The sequence below is a fragment of the Hibiscus syriacus genome, unplaced genomic scaffold (genome assembly GCF_006381635.1).
Source record: "Hibiscus syriacus cultivar Baekdansim isolate YM2019G1 unplaced genomic scaffold, ASM638163v2 tig00009023_pilon, whole genome shotgun sequence".
Taxonomy (NCBI): domain Eukaryota; kingdom Viridiplantae; phylum Streptophyta; class Magnoliopsida; order Malvales; family Malvaceae; genus Hibiscus; species Hibiscus syriacus.
Window position 1 is genome coordinate 1,205,191 of NW_024062184.1, and position 23,302 is coordinate 1,228,492.

The window sequence follows — 23,302 nt, forward strand, 5'->3', positions numbered from 1 at the left end:
TTTTTAATTGTTAAATCCCGTTCGCAACCATCCTAATTTGTAAACTTTACATTTTAGTCACTAAATCAATTTATAATCCTTTTAATTCATTTCTTTAATTTTAGCTTTATTTATTTTAGTCCTTTATATTAAAATAATATATTTAGGATAATTATCATATTTAGTCCTTTAATTTTAATAATTAATATTTTAATCCCGAGTATATATTTTTGATTTATTTTAATATGATATTTGAATTTTATATAGTTTTATTTTAGTCACCAAATTCATAAATAAGGAAAATAACATGTTTAATCCCTGAAATTTTAAATAATTACGAATTAGGTATTTAATTTTATTAGATTATAATTTAGTCACTAATTTTAAATATTTTCATAAAGTTTTACTGCTTTAAATATAGTTCTAATTTATTTTTATTATTGATTATTATGTTTTAATTGTACTTGTTTATATTTAAATATTATTTTTATTATTATTATGTAGTCATATAAATATATATAATAAATAATAATTTATATTTTTTTTTCATAAATTATTTTTTAATATCGAAGAAAAGTGCAGTCTTAATACAACTGGATGTCCTATTCTGGTATTTTAAAATTAAATATTATAAAAAAAATTATAATTTAAGTTTAATTAAATTATTATCGAAGAAAAGAGCTGTCTTAAGGCACCTAGAAGTCCTTTTCTGATATTTCTAAATAAATAAATATTTTATTTATAAATATATATAAATTATTTTTTCTCATAATTATAATTTTGAAATAATAGGATTATAAATTAAATATATTTTTTGAATTTCTAATAATAGAGGCAATTTATTATTAAAAAGTACCAATTTTGGGCGTTGTAGGGGTGCTAATCCTTCCCTAAACGTAACCGACCACGAATCCCTTTTTATTATTAAAAAGAAAGAATTTTTGGTTAAAACGCAGATCAGTTTATCTTTTAATCGATGTTTTCTTAAAAACTCTTTTAAAAGATAATTTTTAGGTATTCGACCTACTTGACCCAAAAGGCCGATGGCGACTCCCAAAACATTTAAAAAAACCATTTATTCACATCACTTTTCCCGCCGAGTAAAAATTTCGTGCCCAGGCGAAAACCGGTTACGACAGCTTGGCGTCTCCGCTGAGGATTGGTCAAACTTTAAAATCAATTATTAATTGTCTCTATCAATTAGAAAATTAAAAATTCATATATTTAATTTATAATTCTTTCTTTTCAAAAATTTTTTTATATACTTATTATTTTCATAGTATTTATATATTTTCTTATTAATATTTCATTTTATTTGCAAATATTTTATTTCATTATTTATTTTTTCTGTCAAAGGTTTGAACATTTCTCCTCACACACAACACTTGCATTGCATAACATAAAGTTCTATAATTGAGTTTGTCCCTTTTAAGTGGGAGTGAAAGCGACTTCTTCGTGAGAATTTATTCTCCGTGTCAGACCTAGCAAGTAACTTTCGGGGTTCATATGCTCTATGTCTTCGTGAGAATTTATTCTCCGTGTCAGGCATAGAGAAATGTATCCCCTCGAATTGAACTCGATTCACTTTAGTCTGTGATGGACTAGGATTGAGGGTTAGCAACCCAAGGGGGCACTAACAAGGACAATTCGGGTACCTTTATTCTTAGATCTGAAACCTTGCATATAATAAACCCTAGAAACTCTTCCAATCTGAAGCCATGCCGAAATAGGTGTACACACAGGAGAAATGAATGCTAACTTTCCTTTTAATTTATTTATTTATTTTCTTACTGATTAAATTACATGTAAATTTAAATTATTTAAATTATGAAAAAGCATGTTTAAATAAAGATATTTAGGTAGATATTATTATTAAATTTCTTTATTATGTAAACTAATTCATTTCTTTTTTGTGTGTTTTTTTATTTTTTTGTTTGCATAGCATCATACAGGATAAAAGGCATTGATCCTCGTGTTAATTGTCTCATTGGAAAGCCTTCATCCATGGATAAAAAGAAATGACATGCAAGATTTGCGAAGCATTTGGGAAAGTTAGGACTCAAACAAAAAGTTGCAGTTTTATCGACTTCGGAGACATCCCATATTTGCTCTATGTCGAAGTTGATGATGACTTACTTCGAGCCTAATTCAATTCTGGAATCCAGGGTACAATTGTTCACTCTCAATAAGGAGGACTTGGTCCCTACTATTGAAGAGTACACAACTTTGCTACATATAGAAGGGGCTTTGGAATCGAATTTATTCAAAGTCAATTAAAACTCAACCCTTTCGAGTTAAATTAGCAAAGATTGCCGGAGTACGAGAAGAATGGGTGGCATCCCGTACAAAACAAAAGGCGAAAGCGAAGGCATTGCTTGGACCAACATTAAAGAACTTATTCAGAGTCATCCAGACACTAAAGTACGATTCGATCTATTTGCTCTGGGTATGTATGGTATGGTCATCTTCCCAAAAGTATTGGGATATATTGAAGCTGCAGTAGTAGATTTGTTTGAGCAGCTACCAAAAAGATTAATCCTGCTTCTGCAATTCTAGCAGAGACTTTCAGATCATTAAATGCTTGTAGAAATCTAGGAGGTGGACGATTCTCAGGGTGTACCCAATTGTTATATGTTTGGACCCGTAGCCATTTCTGGAGGACAGAAAAGGTTTCATACCGGCGCTTTAATACGGATTACTCACCATTAAAAGAATTTCTGGAAAAAGAATGGCCGAAAGAAATTAAGAAAGATATGTGGATTAATGCCTTTCGAAATCTGCAAAGCAATGACATTGTTTGGCGAGCTCCATGGCAAATCCAAAGAGAATTATTTTACAAATGTGGTGATTACCATTGGATAATAGTGCTCGGATTATGGGGAGGAATTGGATATGCACCACTTCTGGTCATAAGACAGTATGAAGGTCGTCAATTTGTACCTGTCACCGCTGGATTACATTCATCTGAGTTCGTATTCCACAGCAAAAATTATAAAAGAAATATCATGGAAGCCGTTACAGCTTGGAAATAACTTTTTGTATCCGAGCTAAAGCAGCAAAAGAAATACTAACTCCTGATTATGAGGAATGGAGATCTGTCAGGAAAAATGAAAATATTCCTCTACCAGATCAAAATGAGGATATCTCTATGGAAGATCGCATTAAGGTGGTTCCATCAGAGATTGAAATCCTGAGAGCTGAGTTTGAAACATAAAGAGAAGGTTGGTTGAGAGAATTAGAGCAAATGAGACGAGATAAAGCTATTTGGGTGTTGACATTGACTTTCATTCATCACAATGTGCAAGTTGAGAGAAAACAAAGAAAAAGTTGATGGTGAATTTAGAGCATTAAAGAAAAATTACCAGGAGTTATATAAATCCTGGAAGCATCAGGACCAAGCCGATCAACAGTACAGATGACCAGAGAATTGAACATCAAGAAAAGTCGAGTTGAAGATCTGAAAGGAAAGAATAGCCGTCTACTCAAAAGCCTTGAGAAGGAAAGCAAAAATGGAAGATTTTGAGGTTGACAGAAGAGAGCGAATTATAAAACACAAAGCTGAACACCGCGAGATCATGAATGAAATGCAAAGAGAAAGGGACCGAGCCAATGATTTAGAAGAGATGAAGAATGACATCTTTGATAAATTTGAAGGTGAGAAAAATATCATGTTCAAGGGATTTGAATCTGAAATGAAACAGCTGATTTCCGAACTTGAAGTCAGAGGCCAAAAGATTGAAGAGTCCAATATTGAAAAAGAAAAATGGGACCTGGAAAGAAAGAATTTCAACACCAAACTTGAGGTAGAGCAAGAAATGGCTAGCAATTGGATGCAAAGATGCAGAAACAGAAAGTTCAAATCCAGAAGCTTATCAAAGAACGCAAGAAGCACGAAAAAACTTGAAGAAGATCTGGATCAGTCTAGAAACAAAATGCAGAGTTTAATGCTTACATTTTACAACTTGAAGAGTCATTATTTCAAGAAAGGTTCGTCTAGGACCTAATGATCTCAAAGAAAGTAATGAGGAAAGTGCTTCACTGCGAAGACGCATTAGAGATCTTGAAAAAACTCTGCACAATTGTCAAGTCAGAATCACTGAGTTAGAGCAAACTCTTGAAGGAACTAATGAACAATGGCAAAAGTCACTGATTTCTATGTAGAAAGAAGTGAAGAAAGAAGTAATTGTATTTGAGGCCATGGTACAAATGAGCGAAGTTGCTAGATATGTTGGGGAACTAGCTGTTGAAGCTAAAATAATTGAGCATCACGTGGATCCAGTTTCTAAGTTCGGAAAGAAGGTGTCATGGTTAATGAAAGAAATTATAGAGCTTAATAAAAGCTACGCCTTATCTGTAGTTATGAACTATTATAAGAAACTTTTGTATGCCGATGAAAGTTGTTCTATGACAGTTAACTTTTTGGATCAATACCTTTGCATACATACATTTTTCATACATTCATTATCATGCATTATTTTCTTTATGTATAATTTTTATTATTAGATAAAATTCATTAATTAAAATTTGAAAAAAAAAATATAATATCAGAAGATTTTTCAAATCGCAGTTATTCTGGCCAAAGAGAAATACAACATCACTACGGTACTAGACAAGCTACTAAGAGAATTATGGGATAATGCAACGTATTGAGGAACAGCATAATAAAGAACAAGCAGAAAGAATGAAGCTGGAGAAAATTGAGCCAGTATTGCAAATTCACAAGACAACATGATGCAGAAAATAGAAGATGTTTAAAGACAGGCTATCATTGGAAAAATTCATGAAAACAAAAGACCTATGTACCGGAAAAAAGAGATGAAATCAACAATGCAAACTCTTACAACAAGGATTCATCGAAAAGTGTTACAATAACCCAGCCAAGGGTTAAGAAAGAGGAAACAAACACTAATCGAGCAGAGTCCAGAGGATCTCGAAAGGAAAATGAAAGGTTGTCTTTACACCTTTACCAGTACCATGCTGAGATTTATGATTCGCTGTTAAAAGAAGATGTCATACGGCCCTATCCTTTGGTTCCCATGCAACCACCATTCCCTCCATGGTATGATGTAAAGGCACACTGTGTTTACCATGAAGGAATTACGGGTCATTCTATTGAAAACTGTTTGGCATTCAAAATGGTGGTTCAAAATTTGATCAACACTGGAAAGTTGGAATTCAATTCATCATCTACATCAAATCATCCATTGCCAAATCATGGAGATAAAAACGTGAATGCAATTCAGGAAGAGAACAGAAAGAAAGCAAAAACTGACATTTCTGAAATTAAATCTCCTTTTGTTTGGGTATTCCAACAACTCTCTTTAGCCGGTATAATTCCACAACAATTCAGGCCAAAGCATAATGAAGGCAAGAATTATTGTGAATATCATCAAGAGAAGGGGCATGAAATTCAACTATGTCCTGAGTTTAGGGATTTGGTACAAAAATTGATGAATAGCAGAGAGATAGAATTCTTTGAAGAAAAACCAGGGAAAAAGAAGATGTTTGCTCATCAGAGGATTCTAAACCTAGTCAAAGAACAAATGATCCTGTGATCATTAATGTGAAATCATCTACGGTGATTCCTGCACCAATAAAGCCGAAAGTAGTTATCACCACTCCTCTACCATTTCCATACAAAGATACTCGTAGAGTACCTTGGAATTATACTACCAATGTTTCAATGGTAGGAGGATCTGTTTCTCTAGAAAAAATAGAAGAAAAAGTACAGAGTCTGGGTTCGACATCTGAAGTAGTGAGTGAAGTCGGATTCTTTACAAGAAGTGGGACATGTTACTCTCCCGAAACATCCAATGCTTCAGAACAAGTGAAAGCAAAAGGAAAAGCCATGGTAATACCCCAAAAGGTATTTAATGATGAATCCCCTCCAGTATTCAATGAGCCTGTAACAGAAAAACAAGCTCAAGAATTTTTGAAATTCCTGAAACATAGTGAGTATAGTGTGGTTGAACAACTACACAAACAACAAGCGAGAATTTCTATTCTTGATCTATTGATGAATTCAGAAGCACATAGAAATGCTTTGATGAGAATGCTCAATCAAACATTTATCCCTGAAGATATATCCCTCAATAAACTTGACAGAATTGTGGGACATATAGCCGCTGACAATTACATAACATTCACGGATGATGAAATACCTGAAGGCGGAATGGGGTCAGTAAAAGCTTTGAATATCACTACACATTGTCATGGTCATGTTTTGCCAGGAGTATTGATTGACAATGGATCTGCTCTCAACTTAATGCCTCTAGTCACACTTCAAAGAATGCCTGTGGATAAATCATACATGAAGAGCTATCAGAATGTAGTACGAGCCTTTGATGGTACTCAAAAAGAGGTGCTTGGGAAAATGGAAATATCGTTGTTAATCAGACCAGTCGTGTACAATATTGACTTTGTGGTGATGGACATCCACCCTACATATAATTGTTTATTAGGAAGGCCATGGATTCATTCAGCAGGAGCCGTTCCTTCTTCATTACATCAGAAATTGAAATTTGTTGTTGATGGAAAACTAATATGCGTAGGAGCTGAAGAAGAAATCATTGCGTCCATAACAAGTGATGTTCCATATATTGAAACCAATGATGATGCTCTTGAATGCTCTTTCCGAGCTCTTGAATTTGTCAATGCAACTTTTATTGCAGAAGGAAGTAAAATTCCATATCCCAGATTATCTGATTGTACCAAGATGACGGTACGACAAACTTTAGGCATCGGAGATAAAGCTGGGAAAGGTTTAGGAAAGAATCTTCAAGGGATTTCAGTTCCTGTAAGTATAAAGATGAAGAAAGATCGTTTTGGGCTTAGATTTAAGCCCAATTTTCAGTAAAAGAACAAAGAGATGAAAAGAAGATGTGAAGACAGAAATGCAAGGTTGAAAGGAGAAGAAATCTTGTGGGAACACATGTTTTTCCCACAGTTGAAGACCACATTCAGATCAGGAGGAACAATTAATGTAGAACAACATCTTGTTGAAGCCTTTAAAGAAGAAAAGTTGACGAAAGATCAAAGCATAGTTGAAGAAGCTATGAATGGATTATTTATCAACATGATCATGAATGACAACAAGACTGGCAAATACTTGGATAGGATTCGCCCATGTTTTCCTGGAGAAACACTCAACAATTGGACCACTGAAGATCTTCCTATAGTTTTTAATATTAACGCAGAGTAATATTCAGAACTAATCTTTATGTTTAGCTCAAAAGTATGAAAACTTTTTGTTATCCTGTAAAGGGAATTATGTTAACCTAATATTAAACATAAGAAATTTTCTTTAAAATTTTCAGATGGCAATCATTCTTTACATTTTCTTACATTTTTACATTTATTTCATAAATTTACTATATTCTTTCGGAAATATGTCCGACTTAAATTTGCAGGTGTCACAACGTTAATAGCATGTTCATTCATAAATTTAATCAAGAGATAAATTTAGAGCAGCCTATATGTCTGGAAGAAATCAATGGGTGTGAGGATGAACTAGAATGTGATGTTCCTACTGAATTATTAAGATTGGTAGAAAAAGAAGATAAACAAATTCTACCTCACAAAGAAGAGATTGAAACTGTAAATCTGGGAACAGATGAAGAAATGAAAGAGGTGAAAATGGGTACTACTCTGACAATCCAGATAAAACAAGAATTGATAAATCTTCTTCAAGAATTCAAAGATATCTTCGCCTGGTCTTATCAAGATATGCCTGGTTTGAGTACAGATATAGTGATGCACAAGCTTCCAATCAATCCAGAATATAAACCGATCCAACAAAATCTCAGGCGAATGAGGCCAGAAATGTTGTTACATATCAAAGAGGAAGTGATGAAACAGATTAATGCAGGTTTCCTACAGGAAGCCAAATACCCAGAATGGGTAGCCAACATTGTTCCCGTACCAAAGAAAAATGGGAAAGTTCGAATGTGTGTGGATTACAGAGATCTCAACAAAGCTAGTCCGAAAGATAGCTTTCCATTACCCCACATAGACACCTTGGTGGACAATACTGCAGGACACGCATGGTTTTCATTTATGGATGGCTTTCCAGGATATAATCAGATAAAAATGAATACTGAAGACATGGAAAAAAACAACATTTATAACCATGTGGGGCACATTCTGTTATAAAGTGATGCCATTTGGATTGAAAAATGTAGGGGCAACATATCAAAGAGCAATGGTAACTTTGTTTCATGACATGATGCACAAAGAGATTGAAGTATATGTAGATGACATGATTGCCAAATCCCGAACTGAAGAAGAACATATTCAAAATCTGAGAAAGCTTTTCCAGAGATTGAGGAAGTATCAATTAAAGCTCAACCCCGCTAAATGCACTTTTGGGGTAACTTCCGGGAAACTTTTGGGATTTATGGTCAGCAAAAAAGGAATCGAGATTGATCCAGATAAAGTAAAAGCAATTCAAGATCTTCCACCACCCAATACAAAAAAAGAAGTTTGAGGCTTTTTGGGAAGATTAAATTATATATCTCGGTTCATTTCTCAATTAACTGACAAATGTGATCCAGTATTCAAATTACTTCGAAAGAACAATCCTGAAGTCTGGAATGATGAATGTCAAGAAACTTTGGATATTATTAAGAAATATTTATCCAATGCCCCCATTTTAGTATCACCAATGCCTGATAGACCGTTAATTCTTTATTTGACGGTCTTTGAAAATTCGATGGGATGTGTACTAGGACAGCATGATGAATCTGGAAGAAAAGAAAAAGCTATTTATTATCTGAGCAAGAAATTTACTGATTGTGAAATTCGACATCCACCAATACAAAAATTATGTTGTGCCTTGGTGTGGGCTACTCGAAGACTCAGACAATATATGTTATATCATACTACTTGGTTGATATCCAAACTTGATCCTTTGAAATTCTTAATGGAATCACCAGCTTTGACAGGCAGAATGTCTAGATGGCAAATGTTATTATCTGAGTTTGATATTGTATATGTAAACCAAAAAGCGATAAAAGGAAGTGTCATAGCTGATTTTCTGGCCAGTCGTGTATCAAATGATTATCAGCCTTTGAGTTTCAATTTTCCCGATGAAGATTTGTTGTGCATATCCATGAATGAAGAAGTCAGAACAAATGATGCATCTGCATCTTGGAAGCTTTACTTTGACGGAGCATCCAACGCCTTGGGACGAGGAATCGGGGCAGTGTTAATTTCTCCAGAAAATATTTATTATCCCTTTACAAGTAGACTGGAGTTCTTTTGCACCAATAACATGGCGGAATACGAAGCTTGTGTCATGGGATTGAAAGCAGCTATAGAAAGAAAAATCAAATGTCTCAAAATATATGGAGATTCATCGTTAGTGGTGTATCAATTGCGAGGAGAATGGGGTGTATCAATTGCGAGGAGAATGGGAAACAAAAGATCCTAAATTGTTGGAATACCGAAATTTTACCCTCAAATTAGTGAAAGAATTTGAGAAAGTCACCTTCAATTATCTTCCTCGAGAAGAAAATCAAATGGCAGATGCTTTGGCTACATTAGCTGCTATGTTTTAGGTAACTAAGAAAGTTGATATGATGCCAATCAAAATGCAAGTATATGAAATTCCTGCACATTATTATAGTGTGGAAGAAGAGGTAGATGGTAAACCATGGTATCATGATATCCTGCAATATATCAAAAATCAAAGTTATCCACAAAATGCATCTGAAATTGATAAAAGAACCTTGAGAAGAATGGCTGCTGGATATTTTCTTGATGGAGAGAGATTATGTATAGAAGAAGCAATGATCAAATGCTATTGAGATGTTTAAATACCAGCGAAGCTAGAAGCATCATTAAAGAAATACACAGTGGAATATGTGGAACACATGCAAATGGTCTTTCCATGGCCAGAAAAATAATGAGATATGGATACTATTGGGCTACCATGCACATAGATTGCATTGATTATGCAAGGAAATGTCATAAATTCCAGATATATGCAGACAAGATTCATGTACCCCCATCTCCTTTACATGTAATGACAGCACCCTGGCCATTTTCTATGTGGGGAATAGATGTCATTGGTGCAATCACACCAAAAGCATCGAATGGACATTGCTTTATCCTTGTGGCAATTGATTATTTTACCAAATGGGTTGAAGCTGCTTCATATGCCAATATTAAGAGGTCCACAGTCTGCAAATTTATAAAGAAAGAGATAGTTTGCCGGTATGGCCTACCAGAAAGGATCATTACAGATAATGCTCTCTGAACCTGAACAACAAAATGATGACCGAACTTTGTGCACAGTTTAAGATCAAACATGCAAACTCATTGGCATATCGTCCAAAGATGAATGGGGCAGTTGAAGCAGCAAATAAGAACATCAAAAGAATTATTACAAAGACCACTGAAACTTACAAAGATTGGCACGAGAAGTTACCCTTTGCTTTATATGCATACCGAACTACTGTTCGAACATCTACTGGGGCAACACCTTTTTCTTTAGTCTACGGGATGGAAGCAGTCTTACCAATTGAAGTTGAGATTCCATCGCTTCGAATGTTGAGAGAAACAAAATTGGATGAATTCGAATGGATCCAAGCTAGATTTGATCAATTGAACCTTATTGAGGAGAAAAGATTGAAAGCTATTTGCCATGGACAGATGTATCAGAAACGGATGATGAAGTCTCGTGACAAGAAAGTACATCCAAGAGAATTCCAAGAGGGTGATCTAGTACTAAAAAAGATCTTGCCTATACATAAAGATTTCCGTGGGAAATGGATGCCTAATTGGGAAGGGCCATATGTTATAAAAAAGGCCTTTTCCGGAGGAGCGTTGATCTTGGCAGAAATGGATGGAAAAATTCTGAGAAATCCAATAAACTCGGATTCTGTCAAGAAATATTATGCTTGAAGAAAAAAAAAAGAAACAAAAAAGAAAAAAGGGGGTCAAGATGAAAACTCGCAAAGGGCATCTTGTAACCAAAGGAAGGATTTGAGTTGAAAACCTGAATGGGCGGCTCAAATGCATGTTGATATTAGGCTTCTGGCAATTGAATCCTCTTAAGATTTTGACAGTTTGGGAGAAATTTCACATCTACAAGCATTTTGACAACGTTTGAGATCTTCCAGACAAAAGCTTACATCATTACTCTAAATTGTGTCAATTTGATTAATTTAGAAATACTTATGCTAATAATTTGTTGAGTCATTTGAATTTTTATCATTCTTATGCTTGCCATAACTTTGAATACAATTCTATCTATTTATTAATAAATTCCAAGTTCAATTTATTTGAGATTCAATTTATTTTCGAAAATTCAATTTATTCTTTTATTTTGTAAATGAATTAACATAATTTTGAAATAAGTTAAAGATTTCTGAATATCACTTTATGTTAATACTTTTAAAGGCATGGAATACAAAGTAAGCAAATCATCACCATCATAAAGCCATGAACAAGTCATTATTTGCACTCTGGTTATATAGGGTAACATTGGTTACAATATTCCAAAAGTTGAAGATGACAAATTTTACTGTCAAACCGTTCCATGACTCGAGAAGAGTGGGATATATTAGAGCAGCAGAAGAGGCAGTTTGTTGTAGCAATCATTGCAAGTAAATGCACCAACAAAATCTTCAAGCCCATGAATGATGTTTATTTCTTCCAGTAAGGTTGTTACGCTGGATGCCACTGACAACAAGGTCGAATTCGACAAATCTACTCATCAATTGCTCCAACCGATCATCATTCAGTTCTTGCACATCTATTTTCAAAAGTATGCCAAGACAGTAAAAGGCAACCTCTGCATCATTAATCCCAGAGCAAAGAGACAGGACTTTGATACCACCATGGAACATGTCTCTATATATATCCTTGTATGTGGTTTTTTAGGGAAACCTAGAAGCATTTCCACCTCATCAGGTTCAAGTGAAGTAACTTTATTCCTTCCAACCCATACCAGATTCCATTTTCAGCACTCATCAAGAACATACTTCTGGACACTCGAATGTGGCTCATCGTCATAATCTTCAAGAGCCTTACATATCCTTTCTGTCAATTTGGCACTTCCTGTACATGTTTGTAAACAGTTCAACTTTGTTCTTGGATCCCAGGAAGGCCATCATTTCTTTTTCAATGGAAAAATATCATGTATAGTGCGTGAAGAAAACAAGATAAGAGGAAATCTGTTCTCAATTGGCAGTTTATGAATATAGCCTATTCTCAGTGTAACAAAATGAAAATGCTTCGAATCTACAAATTTTGGCTCTACATCGAATAAGTACTGTGATATCCCAGTCCAAACATTAACTGGAACAAGTGCCATGTGCTCATAGCATCTTCTGGAAGTGTTCTTTGAGTTATCTGATCTGGTTTGGTATGAACCCCAAAACCCAATCATTTAACTTGAAAGATGAGTGTGCTCATAACATCTTCTGGAAGTATTCTTTGAGTTATCTGATCTGGTTTGGTATGAAACCACAGAACCAATCATTGGACTTGAAAGATGAGTGTGCTCATAACATCTTCTGGAAGTATTCTTTGAGTTATCTGATCTGGTTTGGTATGAAACCACATAATCAATCATTGAATTTGAAAGATTAATGTGACCATAGTAGAAATAAGAAGACCCAATAGCATCTTCTGGAAGTGTTCTTTGAGTTATCTGATTTGGTTCGGTAGGAACTATAGAACCAATCATTGGAATTAAAAGATGAACTGCATGATCGTCTTCATTAAGAAGCTTCTTTTCAAGTTTCTTCTACTTATTCCTTTCCCAAAAATAATAGCCCAAGTTTCGTCTTTTCTTGTAATTGGGATCATTGCATAATGGCTTCCTACCTTTTACCAGAAGAAGTGCGTCAGCAGCATTAGCCATTTGAGCAGCACATATAAAATCTGTCAATTTTGCAATTGATGATAAACCACATCTCTTCATGGCTATTAAAGTCTCAGCCTCTGAGAATCTCATTTCTTTTCAAGTATAACAGTTTACTCTCCTCATCAGAATCAGAATTCAAGGTTTTCTCGATATTAAAAGAACTATCGATATTTGCGAAATCATCTTGAAAGATCACTTCATAATCAGATGAGTTGTTATCAGAATCAACATGTTGCATGAGTGCGAGCTTTTCAAGAGTCTATACTATTGAGTTTTATTCTCAAGAGATTTTGTGACATTATATCTACATCTACATTTATCAAAGATGATAGATTCTCTAATTTGAAGAAGAAAGATTTATTGGGTTTCTACAACTGAAGAAATACTCAGTTCACCAATCTGAAATCAAATAACTTAACATTCATGCATCATATTTAGGCATTTGCAAAAATAGGTGCATTTTCATTCATTCTCATCCATGTTGAAATTCGACAGGAATTTCAAAGATTTAGCAAAGATTCAAATCCATCATTTGATGGATCAGCTTTTCCAAAAAAAGTTCATAATGAGAAGAACTCATCTGAAGAAGGAAGAAGAAGTTTATAATGAGAAGAATTTGTTCAACCTTTTGTTTAAATTCATCATTTGATGGATTAACATTGAAGGTAGAGTTCATAATGAGAAGAACTCATCATCTGAAGAAGGAAGAAGAAATTCATAATGAGAAGAATTTATTCAACCTTTCGCTCAAATCCATCATTTGAAGATCAGCTTTTCCAGAAAAAGTTCATAATGAGAAAAACTCATCTGAAGAAGGAAGAAGAAGTTCATAATGAGAAGAATTTTTTGTTTAAATTCATCATTTGATGGATTAACATTGCCAGGTAGAGTTCATAATGAGAAGAACTCATCATCTGAAGAAGGAAGAAGAAATTCATAATGAGAAGAATTTGTTCAACCTTTTGCTCAAATCCATCATTTGATGGATCAGCTTTTCCAGTTTGAGTTCATAATGAGAAGAACTTATCTGAAGAAGGAAGAAGAAGTTCATAATGAGAAGAATTTGTTCAACTTTTGGCTCAAATCTATCACTTGATGGATCAGTTTTCCAGAGAAGTTCATAATGAGAAGAACTCATCTGAAGAAGAAAAAGTTCACAATGAGAAGAGCTTATTCAACCTTTTTGCATAATTTTATCACAGCATCAACCTTTCCAGAGAAAGTTCATAATGAGAAGAACTCGTCTGAAAAAGAAAGAAGAAGTTCATAATGAGAAGAGCTTATTCAACCTTTTGAATGACTCTATCACAGAAGGAAATAGGTCAACATCATCCCCAGCAGAAAGTTCATAATGAGAAGAACTCATCTGAAGAAAGAGAAGAATTTATCATAATCAAGTGAAGCCAAATGGATAAAAAAAATTATTATCTTTTCGTCTTTGCCCTATTCTTGTTAACACAAGAATGAGCAAAGAGGGGCAGCTGAAGATACTAATTTTTTTTACCCATTTTTATTATTATTATTACTATAATTATTATTATTATAATTATTATACATATTATTATTATTATTAAAAAATAATTACAAATAATATTATAGGCCCAACAGACTGGCCCAAACAAAAAAAACCCTAAAACCCATTTAAGGTTTGATCTCAGCCGCCGCCTTGCTTCTCAGCCGTTGGATCTAACTTAGATCCAATGGTCCAGATGGTTCCAGCAGGAAACCCTAGGGTGATGATACCCTAGGGACACGTCCCAGCCGTCGCCGTAGCTTTTAGAAGACCACGAGGTGCTGCTTCAGCTTCCAGCTGCTCCCACCATCTCCGTAGCCGCACACGTCTCCACCAAACGGTGAGTCACCACTGGAAGTTCGGTGACTCACCGAAGAACCCCTTTTGGACCAGTCCGAAGCCATCACCGGTAGTGGCTATAAAAGCCACCGAGCCCCTGAAAAAAAAAGGAGACACGGAGAGCAACAACACAACAACCAGCAAAAATAGAAAGAAAAAAAAAAAGGAGAGAAGCTTACCAAGGAAGCCACAACCACCGGACCTCTTCAAACGTCACCAAAACCTTCGAAAATCGAAGGTACTTTCTTAGATTTGCTCCGATCGGGAGCTGTTTAGGAGAAAAGAGCATCGGAACCGTCATTAGGACGGTCCGATCTACATGGTGGTGTAAAAATAATTTTTTCCGGCCACCGGATGCGGTGGCCGGCGGTGAAATCACGACGGTAAACGGCTGCCGCCCGTGACCGGCTCCCTCCGATGAGGGAAGCTAGAGAGAAGGGAGAGCTTTTTATTCTCTCTCAGTTAGAGAAGAATGATAAAGGGAGAATGAGAGAGCTGGCCCGAAGGGCCAGCCGTTTCTGGCTTTAAATAGCCCTTCCCGAACGACGTCATTTCGGGGAGGGCTATTTGTGTAATTTTTAATTGTTAAATCTCGTTCGCAACCATCCTAATTTGTAAACTTTACATTTTAGTCACTAAATCAATTTATAATCCTTTTAATTCGGTTCTTTAATTTTAGTTTTATTTATTTTAGTCCTTTATATTAAAATAATATATTTAGGATAAATATCATATTTAGTCCTTTAATTTAATAATTAATATTTTAATCCCGAGTATACATTTTTAATTTATTTTAATATGATATTTGAATTTTATATAGTTTATTTTAGTCACCAAATTCATAAATAGGAAAATAACAGTTAATCCCTGAAATTTTTAAATAATTACGAATTAGGTATTTAATTTTTTAGATTATAATTTAGTCACTAATTTAAATATTTTCATAAGTTTTACTGCTTTTAAATATAGTTCTAATTTTATTTTTATTATTGATTATTTATGTTTTAATTGTACTTGTTATATTTAAATATTATTTTATTATTATTATGTAGTCATATAATATATATAATAAATAATAATTTATATTTTTTTCATAAATTATTTTTCAATATCGAAGAAAAGGGCAGTCTTAATACAACTGGATGTCCTATTCTGGTATTTTAAAATTAAATATTATAAAAAAAAATTATAATTTAAGTTTAATTAAATTATTATCGAAGAAAAGAGCTGTCTTAAGGCACCTAGAAGTCATTTTCTGATATTTCTAAATAAATAAATATTTTATTTATAAATATATATAAATTATTTTTTCTCATAATTATAATTTTGAAATAATAGGATTATAAATTAAATATATTTTTTGAATTTCTAATAATAGAGACAATTTATAATTAAAAAGTACCAATTTTGGGCGTTGTAGTGGTGCTAATCCTTCCCTAAACGTAACCGACCACGAATCCCTTTTTATTATTAAAGAAAGAATTTTTGGGTTAAAACGCATATCAGTTTATCTTTTAATCGATGTTTTCTTAAAAACTCTTTTAAAAGATAATTTTTAGGTATTCGACCTACCTGACCCAAAAGGCCGATGGCGACTCCCAAAACATTTAAAAAAAACATTTATTCACATCACTTTTCCCGTCGAGTAAAAATTTCGTGCCCGGGCGAAAACCGGTTACGACAATATCCGCAAAGGTCATCATAATATCTGTTATTATCAAAATTGCGATAAACGTAACACAATAAAAAATACAACTGCAGCTGCAATTAAATCCCTAATCGAGTCGATGTTTCCAAAGAAACATTTTATTGACAACTACGGTGATGAAGACGATGATAAAGTAACAACAAGATGATAACAGCAGTGTAAGAGCAAGTCCCACATGTTTTCTGGGTTTGCCGGTGCTAGCAATAGGCCAGTTCACAGTTAAATTATGGCAGCCAAAAACCCTCCAAAATAATCTAGAAAGAAGTGTAATAATTGTGGCTTTAAAAAGACTAAAATAGTCCATTACATATATTATGTTTTTATGTTTTAATAATATTTAGAAATTTATAATAATTTGTATCAAGTAACTTTAATGATTAAGGAATTGTTATTATTTTTTAGGGTCTCAGTTTCGAGTATCAGTATGTCAGGAGTATGTGCGTTTAATGTCAAATGGTTGAGAGTTATGAACATATGCTCTCTTGTACTCACCCCAATTAATAAAAAAACTAAATTGTAATAATTTAAATATATTTTAAAAAATTAATTTTAAAAATTTTACATTAAAATAAATATAACATCAACATTAAAAAATTAAATAATTGAAATAAACTTAATAAAATTATTACTTTTTCATCCTTTAATTAATTTCATAAAAATAAAATTTACAATAAAAAGAGTGAAAATAATTAAAAGGCTAAAATAATTTTAAAAAATAAAGGCTAAAAGTATCATTGGGCTTCTAAAGTGTGGAATAGTAACTTGGAGAAGGCAATAAGTAGCATTAGCAACAAAAGAAATGCGGAGAAGAAATAGTCCTCATGGACCTTACGCATATGCCTTTGTTCTCTTTATGGGCCTCCAATTTATATATTCATAATCTATTTCCGAATTTTCATCTTATTTCTCGTAAACACACTTTTTTATAATAAAAAACATTCAATCAAATACCTTGAGTTCAAAATATTTTTGGGTATATATTTTTATCCTCAATGAAGAAATATGAAGATTGTAAATGAATACGACATCGTTTGACCTTTCCTTCTATACATGATTTGAAAATACTTTTAGAGCCCGTTTGGATCAAGGAATTTAACATTCCAGCATGCATATTTGTTTATGATGAAATCCATGTTTGTTTGGGGTATGATTTCCAAGTGAATGTAATTATAATACCAATAGTAATTTTTAGGATTTTATTCTGGAATATTCTCGTATGTATGTTAGGTTATTTTATTCCCGTACTAAGGGCTAAAATACCCTCTTTCTCCATCTTGTCTCTACGCGATATCTTCTTCTCCGCTCCCTTTCTTCTCCCTGCTAGCATATGTTTTGGGTAAAAGTACCTTCTCTTTACCGGGATTATTTATTTCAATACTATTCCCTTAACCCTCCATTGTCAATCTCTGCCCAGTCAAAGACCGGGAATATCTTTTTCTCTCGTAACTCTTCAGTTTTATTTGTGGGCTGAGAGTTCCTTAGTTCTCTTCCATAGATTTTCTCATAGGATCTCCCATTGCCCTTCTTCGGATTATTATCCTTTCATTTCCCCATATTTCCTTCACTTTCCCAATACTCAAACATGGACCTTTCCACAAAACTCCACCGCTTAGACCTCACTCATCGTTCTTTCCTTCTCTACGACCCTCTTTTACAAGGGGTTCCTTCACTTGCCTCCCCCAAATGCCTTAAATTTAGACCCGCTAAGATAACTTCCCAAGTTTCCACTGTCAGTGTTGAGACCTCTGTCAATGACCCTCAAAACGACATTGAATCATTATTTCATCCGACACAGTGGAAGAGATTGATCGGAAGCATGGCAATAGGAATCCAACACCGGTGCTTCGGGTATTTCCTCCCGGTGCTTCGGGTATTTCCTTGGTGTAAAGCTCGAAAACATTAGCAAGAGCTATAAAGGAGTAACGTTTTGAAAGATGTAAGCTGGGAAGGAAAAAAATGAGAAAGTTGGATTGGTTGGGAGTAAACGGAGCAGGGAAAATGACCCAAATGATAATTATAGTTGGGCTAGAAACCCGATTCGGGGAACGTTATAAAGGCTAAGCCCCACATGAAAGTTGCGTTCTTGACCAGGAATTCGGGTTCGATGACTAGGACGGTGAGGAGGAGTTTATGAGTGCATTTAAAGAGGAAATGGAGATTTCTAAGAAATTAGAGAGGGTTCAAAGGCGATAGAAGGGACTACCGAGGATTGGAGCTGATGGGAAGGCTTTTGGATGAGTTTGATTTGTTGCAAAGAAGAGCTCAGGCTGATTGGATGAGGTTGATGCTAAGGTTAGCAAGTTGATGCCGGAGCTCGGGTTTTCTCTTGAGGATTCGGATAAGTTGGTTGGCAGTTTCAGTAGCGGCTGGCAGATGAGGATGTCACTTGGAAAGATCTTGTTGTAGGTAAAATTATTAATTTGATATCATGATAGTTGCCTAGTTTAACCAAAGGTTTCTTTTTTGCTTTGTTAAATCAAGTAGGGGCAATGAATTTCTTGAGCCTAATTTGTAGAGGTTAAGAGGTATAGGAGTTCACTTCTAGAATTGCATAGGAGGTTGATTCGTGATGGCTAACAATATATTGTTTTAAATGTATATTTACATAGTAATAGTAATGTTCAAAACACATTGTTTACTTTTGCATAAGTTATAGCTATGGACTCAGCCTCCAAATTTGTACTATTAACAGTTATCTTGTTATATATCTTTGATGATGTGTAGGTTGTTAATCCGTGGGTCATACGTACGATACGTAGTAGAGTAAATTGATATTCTAGCTATTTGTTGATATAGATGTAAATTTGCAGAACCTGATTTATTTCTTTTGGATGAGCCTACAAATCACCTTGACTCGATACAATTGAGTGGCTTGAAGGGTATCTCAACAAGCAAGATGTTCCAATGGTCATTATATCCCATGATAGAGCTTTTCTAGATCAGCTGTGCACAAAGATTGTGGAGACTGATATGGGTGTTTCCAGACATTTGAGGGTAATTATTCTCAGTATGTTGAGGCGAAGGCATCATGGGTTAAATCTCAATATGCTGCGTGGGAGAAGCAACAGAAGGAGATTGAGCAGACAAAAGATTGATAAGCGATTAGGTGCTGGGGCAAATTCTGGTCGGCTTCTTCTGCTGAAAAGGTACTATTGTGGAGGATTAATTCCTGAAATATTCCATTTCATTTTCTAGGAATGCAAGTTGTCTGCTTTGGCCATTGTTGTGTAAAGATGATAAGTTTTATGCTATCATAACATTACTGGTAAAGACTGAAAAGGTACGATGATGGAATGAAATTATTCCCAAATTGCCAACCTTCTTGACAGACTCAAGTTTTATAATCACTTCTATCTATGGATTAGTTTTTCTATTCTGGACCAAAATGATGCAATTTGGATCAGAGGATGTGTATTTTTCTTGACATGATCATGGCCACTTGTATAGCGACAATCAGGCGACTTTCTTGCCAGGTTGGAAAATTGTTGATAATATTTTGGTTGGTCATTAACTTTTGCATTACATGAATTCGGCACTTAGGATTCCTGCACTTCTGCTAAATATATTAGGAATACAACTGCTAGAGCTTTTAGTATTGTTGCTTTTGCACTTGGATTCCTTCAGAGTGGCTTGAAGGGTATCTCAACAAGCAAGATGTTCCAATGGTCATTATATCCCATGATAGAGCTTTTCTAGATCAGCTGTGCACAAAGATTGTGGAGACTGATATGGGTGTTTCCAGGACATTTGAGGGTAATTATTCTCAGTATGTTGAGGCGAAGGCATCATGGGTTAAATCTCAATATGCTGCGTGGGAGAAGCAACAGAAGGAGATTGAGCAGACAAAAGATTGATAAGCCGATTAGGTGCTGGGGCAAATTCTGGTCGGCTTTCTGCTGAAAAAGGTACGATTGTGGAGGATTAATTCCTGAAATATTCCATTTCATTTTCTAGGAATGCAAGTTGTCTGCTTTGGCCATTGTTGTGTAAAGATGATAAGTTTTATGCTATCATAACATTATCTGGTAAAGACATGAAAAGGTACGATTGATGGAATGAAATTATTCCCAAATTGCCAAATTGTTGTGTAAAGATGATAAGTTTTATGCTATCATAACATTATCTGGTAAAGACATGAAAAGGTACGATTGATGGAATGAAATTATTCCCAAATTGCCAACCTTCTTGACAGACTGAAATCTTTCAAATGGGTGCCAGAACTTCTTCTTTCTTTGTCAAGTTTTATAATCACTTCTATCATATGGATTAGTTTTCTATTCTGGACACAAATGATGCAATTTGGATCACATGAGGATGTGTATTTTTCTTGACATGATCAGGCCATTGTATAGCGACAATCAGGCGACTTTCTTGCCAGGTTGGAAATTTTGATAATATTTTTGGTTGGTCATTAACTTTTGCATTACATGAATTCGGCACTTAGGATTCCTGCACTTCTGCTAATATATTAGGAATACAACTGCTAGAGCTTTTAGTATTGTTGCTTTTGCACTTGGGATTCCTTCACTTCTGCCATTTTTTAAAGTGTGTCAGAGTAAGAAGTCATGGCAAGCTAGGCATACTGGGATCAAGATTGTTCAGCAGATTGCTATTTGATTGGTTGTGCGGTTCTTCTCACTTAAAGTCCTAGTAGAAATCATAGAATATGGGATTCAGTGTCCGATTCGGGCAAAGTAGTTCTTAGAGCTGGGTTTGATTTAGCTAGAGACTCTTATCGGATGATTTTCGGGAAGTTTTGGTACTGATGATATTCTCTTCCTTTCGGTTAACGTCGGACCCATTCGACGATAAACCACCAGTTTTGGTACCGAAAAATTGGGTTTCTGATTCTCAGGCTCAGCAACAACAGAGTTCTTTAATGGTGAGACAACCCGACTGTGGGGAATCCATGATAGCACCAGAAAATGAACCTGACTCAAACGATTCCATGAACAGAAAGCTTGACCAAAATTAGAACCCAATCACCAAGTTTTCAAGTCCTGGTACATGAGAATTAAAGTTAAAAGGCTTAACTAAGCTGGAACAAGCATGATTTTGCAAAACTTTACAAGGAGATTAACTTTCACACATGCTGCTAAAGCTAAAACCTAACACAGCCTACAATTAAGAAAACCAAAACTTGCCAAATCCAGTAGCCAAAGAAAAAATGTGATTTTTTTTATTAAGCTAGCAACTTAAAACCACCCAAACGTGCAACAAAAAAAAAAGCCGGAAGATAAACCCTCTTTAGTCCTTACTTTCACACAAAAACTCAATATAAACCAAGAAACGAAGAATCCCCTGAGATTTTACACTGGGATCAGATTGTTCAGCAGATTGCTATTTTGATTGGTTGTGCGGTTCTTTCTAACTTAAAATCCCTAGTAGAAATCATAGAACGGTTTGAATGATGAGAATCAGAAGGTGAGGACAATTATGCTTTGTCTCTGGCTTCTCTTGCCGAGGTGCTGCTCCCTATGGCATTGAAAGCTTTGACTCAGTTTTAAAACCTTGTGGAAGGGTATCAGGTCTCCGAGATAAAGTATTGGCTGCATTTTTTAAGGCCTTGGTTTTATCATTCCTTTGATAAAATATTAACAAAGATAATGATGAATGACGGTGAAATATAAAATTATAGACAATATGATTTTTAGTGTTATATTTTCTTACTTATTTAAATTATGTTTTTATAATATAAATTCATGAGATAAATAATACTATAAAGTGTAGAATTAAGCATAAATATAAAAGATAAATAATAAATAAATTATTGTATATAGAAGATATAATAATAATATATCTTAGACAACAAAATAATTTACATCTTTTATTATTATGAATATCTATGAAGAATTTTCACAAGTAAACATTTAGTTACATGATGTAAAATTTTAATATTTTTACATAAATATATAAAATTTAATATTAATTAAAATTAAAATAATACATGATATATTTAAATACTCAAGTAATATATTATCACAAATAAAATTTTTATATAAATAATTTTTATTTAAACATTTAGAATTTACTTTAAAATATAGAACAAGGACAATTTGGTAAAATATACATTCCAATAATCTTACTCCTTCAACCAAACACTGTATCTTACATTCCTGCCAAACCAACCAAACACAGTAATGTAACATTTCCAGTAATCCTATTCCCTGGTAATCTTTTATTCTCACTGGTAATCTTTGATTTCCACTAGTAATCTTACATTTCGTGAATCAAACGCACCCTTATAGTAATAAAAAAGTGATTTTCAATCTCATAAATGATGTCAAACGCATAAAAGTTGATTTAAAATATGATTAGAAAAGTAATTTTCACTTAACCTTGAAATTTAAATTTTAGTTTTTGTCGTAAAAAATTATTTTAGGGTGAAATTATATTTTTATCATCAATGGAAAATGCATGGTTTTCAGAACCGGACCGGTTAACGAACCGATCATACTATCGGTTTACTGGTTTAATCGGTTTGACCGGTCGGAAGAACCGGACGATGTCATAATTATTTAAAAAATTAAATAAAAATACCAAAAATATTTAATAAAAAATAATTTTTTATATCACAAGTCATATTCAAAGCAAGTTATAACATATATAAGTTAAAAGTCATAAAATTAAGTGAAACAAATAATTCAAATTAACTACAACATAATATTTAAGGTAAAACATATTAATAATAAATATAATTATATATAATTAAAAAATAAATTTGGGACTAAAAAATCATAACAAAATGATATTGTTTGTTTTAATTTTTTTTTAAAAATAATCACACATGGCTAAAAGATAGAAAAGCATCTCAAAAGTCTAAAGAGTAAAAATATGATAACAAAACAATCTCACATGACTAAGAAACATAGAAGAGCATCCCAACTAA

General features: G+C 33.8%; 2 pseudogenes; both read left to right on the plus strand.

The window, feature by feature from the left end:
* The first annotated feature begins 7,923 nt into the window (after window positions 1–7,923).
* On the plus strand, window positions 7,924–10,872 carry LOC120203098 (annotated as a pseudogene).
* Window positions 10,873–17,995: 7,123 nt separating this feature from the next.
* On the plus strand, window positions 17,996–21,030 carry LOC120203057 (annotated as a pseudogene).
* Window positions 21,031–23,302: the final 2,272 nt, after the last annotated feature.